We start from the raw sequence: 9,987 nt of genomic DNA, 5'->3' as shown, positions 1-9,987 counted from the left end.
AATTTGCCTTTCACTAGTATAGAAAAAAAACTGCTAGTAAATCGAAGGTGGGAGGCAACTTGGGTACTAGGGTCCATGATATGACATTGGCAATGCTAAACATGACTACAGAGTAAGTTTGCTAGACATTACAAAAGGCAAACTAATGAACTGAACAGTAGTAGATAGGATTCCATGCAAATCTAAGGGGGGGGGGTGAGGAAGGGGGAGGAAGAGGGAAAGAGGTGCCCAGGACAGTTGATTATTCCTTAAAGGGACAATATTTGAGGCACAGAAGCATTCTGTCCCTATGCAAAGGAAGAATGGCACACAGTCCCAAGAAGCCAGTATGAATAAACAGTGAGAATTTCAATTACTTGAAGACTTAAATGGTATATCTTGTAGAAAGTAGAAGCTTGGTTATAGTACTAAGGATGAGTATCACTGTCATCTGAACATTCAGTGACAAGTCAGAAAGTTCAAGGCACAAATGAGATACAGATACCAAGGAACAAAAATGTTAGAAGCAAGAGAATGAGTACAGTAAATAAAGCACAGGGGAGGGCAAGCCGTCAGAGAAAGTGTCGATGAGTTGCTCCCTATATCCGTTGGGTGCAGTGTTAAAGGACGTAAAATTGCAATAGAAAGACTTACATTAGATGTTAGGAAGAACTTTTTCACTAGGAAAGTGAGTAAATACTGATAGGAAGATAACACTATGGAAATGATGTCTTTCATTCTTTTTTTTGCCCTGGGGAACAGTTTTCAAAGTTTGTTATTTACTATCTAGCTTTCTAAATGAAAAGAGAATCTTACTTTCACTCACATGCCTTAAACATTACTGTATTTAGAACTGTTTGCAAGAAAGAGGGTTTTTGGTAACCCAAGGAATGGCACTTTGGACTTAAAAGATTACCTAAAAAAATTAAAAACTTGCTTCTCACCTACTTCTTGAACCATCATGGCTACAATTACACTATTTACCCTACCATTTAGAAACATAGAAGGATGAAATCCCTTCTAGCCCAAACTTTCTATTCTCTGTTGTGTTTTAAACATTATGATTTGTTATTCTGAAAAAAAGAGGACTGGAAAGACCTCAAGAGGTCCTCTTACTCTTGAAAGCAGACCACCCACGTCTAAACTTCACTAAGCATTGCAACTGTTTGCGTAACCTGCACTTAAGTTACAGTGACTGATACTTTAATGTTTAACTGCAACAGGTTACTTAAAACTTTGGAAGCTGTGTCTACCTAAAGTGTGTCAGATACTGCCAATGGCAAAAGAACATACAGTACATTTATTTTAGCACTACACCAAGTTATGGACAGCACACCAAGGTACTACAGTTGTAGTTTCAGTTATTAATAGCAAAGAAAACTACTTATGCTTTACAATAACATCTAAAGCAGCCTTACCAGAAATACTATTGACAAATAGTTGAGTGAGCAAAATACACAGCTGCAACAAGGAAACCAGTTCTGCTAACACCTCTAATCACTGCATAGACTCTTTGGTGAAAAATTTCTTCTTTCCTTCCATATACTAAGAAGCTTGTAACATAGGAGAACAACCTTCCCAGAGACACCTGAACAGATACTTGAATGTTAAGTCCTTAAAGAGCAGAGAGCATGCAGTGCAACACATTCTGAAAGTGGTACAAACAGTGACAAAGATATGATCTTGTAATTTTGTAAAAATCTTAACAGGCTGTACAGAGTTTGGACAAAAGATGTTTTAAAAGTACATAAAGATTGGTTCTTTCATGAGAGGACTAACAAAAGAATTACCAAAAAAGATCTGATTGCTTAATCTTACCTGAAGTTAAATTACTATGAAGTTTAAGGAATGAAAAGCCCTTCCTAAAAAAGACAATTAAAAAGGGACTAGCAAACAAAACACTAGTCCTATTTAAATTCAAAAGGTGTAACACATCAGACTGATTGATATCATGCTAAGAGCACATTTTGACACTGTTATAAAGAAACCCAAATGTCATGTTATAGATCAGCTGGAGCCAGGGGAGGGGTCATTATTTAAATTAATGTTGTTTTAATTATTAAGAACATCTTAAGTTTTTTGTGATATGCAATACATGCAACTACTAAGAGCTACGGAAGGGTTAGTAGTGTATTCTAGTTTTTAGAAAAACATAGCCTATGTAGGCTTTTTCACACACAGGGTCCTACCTCTGCTAAAAAGAAAAGTAGATGAAGATAGACACTAACAACCTGAATGTGAGAAAACATTCCAAGATTATTTCTTGTTTTATTTGTTTTTTTGTTTCTCATTTTTTTGCATTAGTTTTTAGTACTAAACATTAAATTTGCAAAAAGAAAAATACTTCTCGAGTCTTTAAGAGATTTTTAAGAGGAAAAGGTGCAGAACAGAGTGACATAAGCACTCACAGTTTGCATTACTAATAAAATTATCATAGACTGACTTTAACAAAAGCCTCAAGAGACTCACAAAACTCTTCTGTAAATTATAATTAAACAACAATAAGAAAACATGCCTTCACCAAATAAAGTCACATGAAGTTCTCCAAACATGTAAGTCTTCTGGAAACAAACCAAAACAAAACAAAACACGTATTAAGAAACTCACAGTACTTCAGAAAAAAAAAAAAGAAAATGAACAAAAAAAAAACTTCTAAAAGTTCTATTTTTAATGAACATAATCCACCTAAAAATCTCCACTAGAAGAAACATACCAAAAGCCATCTGAGGAGGTATACAAAACAGAGGCAAGTTTTCCTTTTTTCCACTTACTCCAGATCCCTGTTTGTCTTTGTGATAACAGAGTTATGATTAATCCCAGGCTGTTTCCCTGCAGACCCAGAATATGCTGTATATTAGGTTACTGATGACAGATGATTTAAAAAAATAAAAATAATTAGATTTTTTTCCTGTTAAAACTGGATTTATTTTTGTTTAAGTTATAAAGTTTTAATTTCTAGGTATACACTTGTACAAAATAAAATGTGAGTTTAATACAGAACACTTTAAGGGATAAACTTCTTAGAACCTCTTAAAACATTTAAATAAAAAGGTGAATGCATGAGCCTCTGTCAAAACCTCGGATAGTCTTTTCCATATAAAGAAAAATCAGGAGAAAAGCATCTCACTTTTGAAGTCAAGTTTTATAAATATGGCACAATAAGGCATGTACTATATTAATCTCATGAGGAAGCTAAAGGTTGTGCTGCTGAGTATAAGCAACTAGTAAAGTCATCAACAGATCTAAACCGCCAGCTTTTGATAGCAGCTTCTTCAGCAGTCACAGAAAAAAAATTGATTCTTCATTTGAACTAATTCATTCAGAGGTGTGAAGCTTGGAATTAAAAGAAAAGCTGTACAAATGTGTTTTTTCTCTTCCTGGCTATGAATAAATATGAATATGCAGAGATAAGCCCTGTTTTAAACAACTGAGTGACAGCCTAAGTAATTATAGAGACTGTCTCATTTTTAAAGGATTAAAGTGAATAGGAACTTAAATTCTAGTTATTTTTACCTGGGCATATTAAAAAATATTCTCCAGCTAACCTAAAATGATCAGTTTTAATATACTGCTTAGCTAATCCTTTTGTTCATTAGGTCATTCAAGTTGTAAATAGGAAACATGTTTTGGTAAGAGAAGTTTGTATCTAAAACACAAAGGGTTCTTTCTGGACTAAAAATAAATTCTATATGATGTTTCTTGTTCAGTTATATTCCAGTTACCATTCTAATACAGTTATTTAACATAAACTATGAAAAAGCTGATTATCTATTATTTTAAACAGTTCATCTTTTAACATTTTCTAACATAAAAATATAAAATTAATAAGATTCTGAAAATTGTGAGTAAGTGTGGGTGTGGCTACAGTATACCCACCTAGACAGCAAACAATCTAATAGAAATGGGGGTTTTTTTAGTTTCAAATCTTTAACGTTTAATAATTACATCAACCAATGAGAATGCACTTTTATTTAGAAACTATTTGAGGTAGAAGTGGAAAGATTGCTTAAAACTGAGGATTTAAATCATAGTTTAAATGGATCCATTCTGAATCTGTGGTATATGCAGACATAAAATTTTGTGGGCAAGTTTTTTTAAAAACAAAATTACATAGATTTTTTTATTTCTTTTTGTATTTACATGCTAAAGCATATTTAATAGACTAGGAAGGCATGATTTTAATAGATTAATTGATTGTAAGGCAGGAAGGAACCTCAGAAGATCTTTAAGTCCAGCCCCCTACACCAAGCAGAAAAACCTAAAATAAAGTTAGACATACTTGTAAGTACAGTACAGTCTTCACTAGGGCTGAGAAGAGAAGCAAGTAATATTTAATACATGGGACCCTTACCAGTTAGTCTTTATGGGTATATGCAGGTGTTCACCATACCTGATCAATCATCGCATGTGATTGTAGATTGGGAAAAGTCTGTGCACGTGTTTATGACTGCCAGGAGGTGTGTTGGGAACCTGGTGTTAAGTAGTTTGGGGTGGGGAGAGGGGTAGGTAGGATTATAGGGGGATTAGCAGGTGTGCAGTGAGGTTTGGAAGGTCTAGAAGAGAATTAGCAGGATGGGGGTGGCTGGTGGGTTAATGGAGTGGGGGTTATCTATCCTGGGGTGGAGAGGCAGGGGACTAAAAGTAGCTCCTTCAGGTTTGTGGGACAGGAAGAGGACAGCCCCAAGGTTAGGACTGGTGTCTGGGTTTTCCCAGCTAACCCATTCCTGATTTAATTCACTTTCTCTAGCAAACTAATTTAGATTGGGCCATTTTTGCTTGATTTAACTTCCCAGAATGTTTGCACAGATCAGCACTTAGAAGGACCTAACCCTAATTTGGTTGATCTAAATGTAACAACTGCATGTACCCAATCAGGCAAAGTTCTGTATGTGTTCTAATCAAGGCCACATTTTCAAACCTGGGCATCTATAGCTATTCATAGACTATGATCCCATACTAGTAGATACTATAGGATAGTTTTCTGAATTTGTGTGAAGTTCTCTTATAAACAGTGCAGTTATTAAGGTTTGTTTAGTTTAATAGCAGAATAATTTAATGGAGTAATGAGAAAACATTTAATTAACAGGCAACTCCTTTTAAGATTTTATCCAAAAATAATACTTTATTTAACTTGAAAATGACCCCTTGTTGTTTTGCTGTGCTAAAAGCATACAAAAACTTGCAAAGACAAACTATATTTTACCCACTTCATTATAAAGGATGGAATGTGGTTTTAATTTTTTGAGAAACAAGGATTGTCTTGGGACGTTAACATTTATTGGACCAAATACATTGTTGGGATAAAGTTAGACATAGCTTTGAATGCAATGCAATCTTCGCCAGGGCTGAGGAGGGAAGCAAGTAATTTTTAAAAAGACAAATAGTAGTGCAAATAGCTGACTTGTTTAGCATTTGAACTTTTACTACTTTCTTATTCATACACAGTAATAGCCTTTTACAGTTTGTCACAGAGCACTTAGGTGCCCTGCTCCTTTTAAAGAGGGAAAACTGCTAGGGAAAGAACCCTAGCAGTAAGTGAGGAGCCCCAGCTGCTGGTTGCCAGGGCAACCAGCATTAGCTAGCGACCCACACCTGCCAGTGGTCAGCTGGCCGGAAGGGGCAGGGCCTGGCTCACATTTAAACCCCAGGGCTGAGGCCAGGCTGGCAGTTTTCTGCTGGCAGCTAAGGGGGAAGGAGCTGTGTTTGTGCAAGTAAAGGGGAGAGAGGCCTGACTGCATGAGCAGCTCTTGATACTATGGTGGGATGGAGTATTTGCTGATAGGGTTTGAATGATGTTAAAGCTGGGTGGCTTGAGTTTGTTACAATCCAGGGGCTTGTGTTTGATTTATTATTATATAACACTAGTGGTTTGGGTGAGGCAATTAGGGGTTGGGGGAGGCCTCATAAGGGACCCATGGTAGCATAGGAACCCCAGTGCTAGAGATGGTGCAGCATTGGGGGGTGCATGGACCCCAGTGCCAGAGAAAGCATGGCATCCGGCTGTGGAGGGCTGGAGCGCTAGTGAGAGCGCAGTGCGAGACAGAGCCGTGGAGGGCCCAAGGAGAATAAGGGGGTCAAATTGTAACAAGGCCCAGACCAAACAACATTGGTTCCATCTGCAAGGCTTGGGGCATGGTAAAGGGGTGGCTGGTGCCATGTATACCCTGTAAGGCTAGGGTGCCCTGAAACACCCATTGCAGAATGGGACCCACAAGGGGTCCAGGAGCCCACGGGGTCAGAGGGTACAATAAGACCGTGTCCAAGATGATGTAAGGGCAGCCTCCCTGTTATATCTTACCGTCAAAGATGGGGCAGATAAGAATTGAGGATGCTCTTTGGGCCAACTTGGCATGGGAAAGGGGCCTTGGGGAGATCACAGCCCTCCTGCAGGACCCCATGCCATGCCACAATTAAAATTCTGATCTTTATCATTTTTATTATTTTAATGTTCAGAAGTCTTTAATGATTTGGATGATGGGGCTGAGTGCAAGTTTAGCAAATCTGAAGATAACACCAAGTTGCAGAGGCTCTTTGGGGGTAGGGCTAGGATACAGACTGATGTGGATAGACTAAAAAAATATTCTGCGATGAGCCAGATGAAACTTAACCAGCACAAATGCAAAGTCCTACACTTAAAGCAGATTTACTGCATTTGTATGCACAGATTGGGGATTGACTGGCTAGGCTGCAGTACTTCAAAGAAAGACTTGGGGGTCATAGTATACTATGGTTCAAAAACATAGAACCTGCTGGCTGGGTCTGGCTTGGGAAGCCTGAGAGCTTAGCCTCTGCCCATGGCTGCACCAGGGCCAAAGAGCTGCATAACTTAAAGTTGTACCCTTGCTGTAATTGCTTTTTCCTCTTCTCCCTAGCATCTTTCTGGCTAGGACATTGACACAGGTCCCAGCTATACCAGCGCCAGTCAGTGGAAAGCTGATTCCATGCTGTTGCTGCTTCTTCCTCCCCCATTCCCTACCTCCCAGATTCAAAGCAGAAGTGGTAGAAGCATGGACACCACTTCCAATTGCCTAGCCCTGGCATGGCTTCCCCACAACAGGAAACTGTGCCTGTGCCGCAGGCAGTGTCATGGGCTCCATTCCTAACTGCCTGGCCTGGTGCAGGCACTGGAAAAGCCTTGCATTGCTGAAGCCACCAAGTCTGCATTGGACCCAAGTCAGATTGTTTTGGCCTATGGCTTGAAAAGATTGTCAGTTGCTGTAGCAGGCTATAAGCTGAGTTTGAGCCAGCAGTGTGCTTTTGTTGCAAAAGAGGTGCACAGTATACTGTATTGTATTAATAGGAGTGTCACCTGCAAATCAAGGGAAGTGATTTTAAATCTCTATTCAGCACTGGTCAAGAGTTCTCTGGAGCAGTGTCCTGTAGACAGCAACAAAAATGACTGGAGGCCTGGAAAGCATGACTTACAAGGAAAGGCTAAAAGAGCTAGGGTTATGTAGTCTGGAGAAAAGAAGACTGAGGGGAGATTTGATAAGAGTCTTCCAATACTGGAAGGGAAATTACAGAGAGGAAGGAGATGGCCTTTTTTCTGTGGCTGTAGGAGACGGGTCTAGGAGTAATGGCCTCAAGCTGCAGCAGGGGAAATTTAGGTTGGATATTAAGAGGAACTTTCTGACTATAAGATTAGTCAAGCATTGAAACCTAGAAAAAGTGTGGACTCCCCATCATTTGGAAGTTTTCAAAAGCAGTTCGGACACATGCTTGGCTGGGATAGTCTAGCAAGGGATGATCCTACCTTGAGCAAGGGGCTGGACTAGATGGCCTTGTGAGGTCCCTTTCAGCTCTGCTTTCCTACCATCCTATGGAAAATAAGCAGCAAAACAATGCTCAGCAAAAACTCAGCAGGAACTAGCGAGTCATGTTGATGATCATATTGACGGATTCACAGGGCTATGTGTTAGTACAAATGGCTGTTCCACACTGTGTGCCGGCAGGGAGTGAGAGTACAGATATGGTGACAGCAATCTCTGGGTGAGTGGATCCATATTATGGATTGATACCAGCTCTGACTCAGGCCTTTCTGTTGCATGTGGCTAACTAGAAAGCATCCGCCCCCTCACCACCTGCAGTCATTGATAAAACAAGCTGTTGCTAAATGGCTTGCCGGACCAGCACACTAGGCAGGCTCCTGCCACAGCAAAAATCATCCCTTAAAACAATGCCTTGTTTCTGTCCTCCGTATTGGCGTGGAGCAGATCAAAGTGCAAGAGAAGAGAGACGGTACAGCTAGCTACTTGGAAATCAATGTCATTGGGGCAGTGGGGAAGAAGATGAGGGGTTGTGGTGGGAGGAAGGTGGGGGGGCAGCATTTCCAGGCTTCTGGTGAGAAGCTCATGGAACCAGTGTGCACCTTCCCTCTGCTGTTACTCTGGCTGTGTTTCCAGCCTCCAGGCACCCCTGGTTGGGCTCTAGGTGCCTTTGGGGAGAAATAATAATAACCCAGCAAGGGTTTTTGTTTTATTTTAATACCCACAGTCAGAGGCCAGCACCCACAGCTCCACACCCTGCCCTCCCTGAGGAAATCATTAAATTATTGTATTGGAAGCTCAAAATTATTGTCTTTGTTAAACCTATTTACCACTGAAAAATATGCAAATAAATTTGCAAGTAAATCATCATCTTCTTTACTTCATATTGCTCATTGCAACTTGCCAGTGAGTGAGTGAGAACTGGGTCATCCAAGTGGAAGCATTTCTTTATTTGGAGGCAAGCAGTCATCAGAAAGAGCTGATAGCCAATGCAAAAGTCAATCAAACTCTCTGAGAGTGATCTGGGTTTTGCATAGACTGTATCAATCAGCTGCCTTAAAAAATGATGGAATCAAAACTTATGGAAGAGGTGATATTTTTTTATTAGGCCATCTAGATCTTTGCAAACAAATTATTTTATTTTGCTTCCTTTTGCCTCTAGACCAGCGTTCTCCAACCTTTTAAAAGTAGATCACTTTTTGAATTAAAAAGCAACCCAAGATCTACTCTGCCTTCCCCTTCTCCCCAACCTGGGATCTGTGGGGGGAGGGCTGGGGCTGGAAGGCAGTGCTATGCTCTTCATGCCGGGGGATGGGCCATGCTGTGCTTGAGCTGGACAGTGCTGGGAGTGGGGCCTATGGAGGGGGGCTACAGTGAATTTTTGGGTGCCTGCAGCTCCCCCCTGCAGACCTGCTCCCAGCGCTGCCACTGTCTGGTTTGAGCACAGCCTGGCCCAAACCCCTGCTGCGAAGAGCACGGCACAGCTCTAGGCCCAACCCACAGCAGCAGCCAGCATGCAGATCTGGGGGCACATACCCCCCATGATGTGACCCCCCCCTCCCCACACTCCCTGGATGAGGTCCGTCCCCTGCCCTGGCTGTGCAGGGCCTGCTCCAGCCCCACTCCCTCCCTCACAGCTGCTGCAGTCACTTGCACTGGTCCTGGTGCAGAGGTGATACCTTCTACTAGACCTGTCAGAAAATAGGAAGAAAATGATCTTTCTTTGCAGGCAAAGGTTCTTTGCGTAAATCCAATATCGTTTATTAGCCCAACCCAAAGACCCTTGTCTTTTGACCAACACCCCTGAAATATGGATCTTTCTCTGCAAGCTTTGGGGCACACATTCCCTTCTTCAGGCTGAGGGAAAACCAAAGGGGACTTGGACAGCCTCTGAATCCCTGTCAGTCTGAAGAAGGGCGCATGGCGCCTCAAAGCTGGCCAAGAAAGGGAAATTCTTTGCTGTTTTCTAGCTGGTTTAATACAAGTGTTGCCTCTGAACCGAGAGTTGGGGAGTTTTGTTTTCCTCTGGTGCATTTTGAACTTTCTCACTCTTCTTGATGGTCCAAGGGTTGAAACGATCGTGCAAATGTGATCCTTTTCGTTCCCGCGCCCAGCCGGCCTACAAGTCCCGCGCAGCAGAGCCGCGGCCGGGTCGCGCCAGGCCGGGGGCGGGGCGCCCGGGGGAGGGGCGGGGCGCCCGGGGTGCGCAGTGACGCAGGGGGGCGGGGCCTCCGCGGGTGTA

This window comes from Gavialis gangeticus, unplaced genomic scaffold (assembly GCF_001723915.1).
Source record: "Gavialis gangeticus isolate Ggan-Ray unplaced genomic scaffold, GavGan_comp1, whole genome shotgun sequence".
Lineage (NCBI taxonomy): Eukaryota > Metazoa > Chordata > Crocodylia > Gavialidae > Gavialis > Gavialis gangeticus.
Note: the sequence above shows the minus strand (reverse complement) of the source record.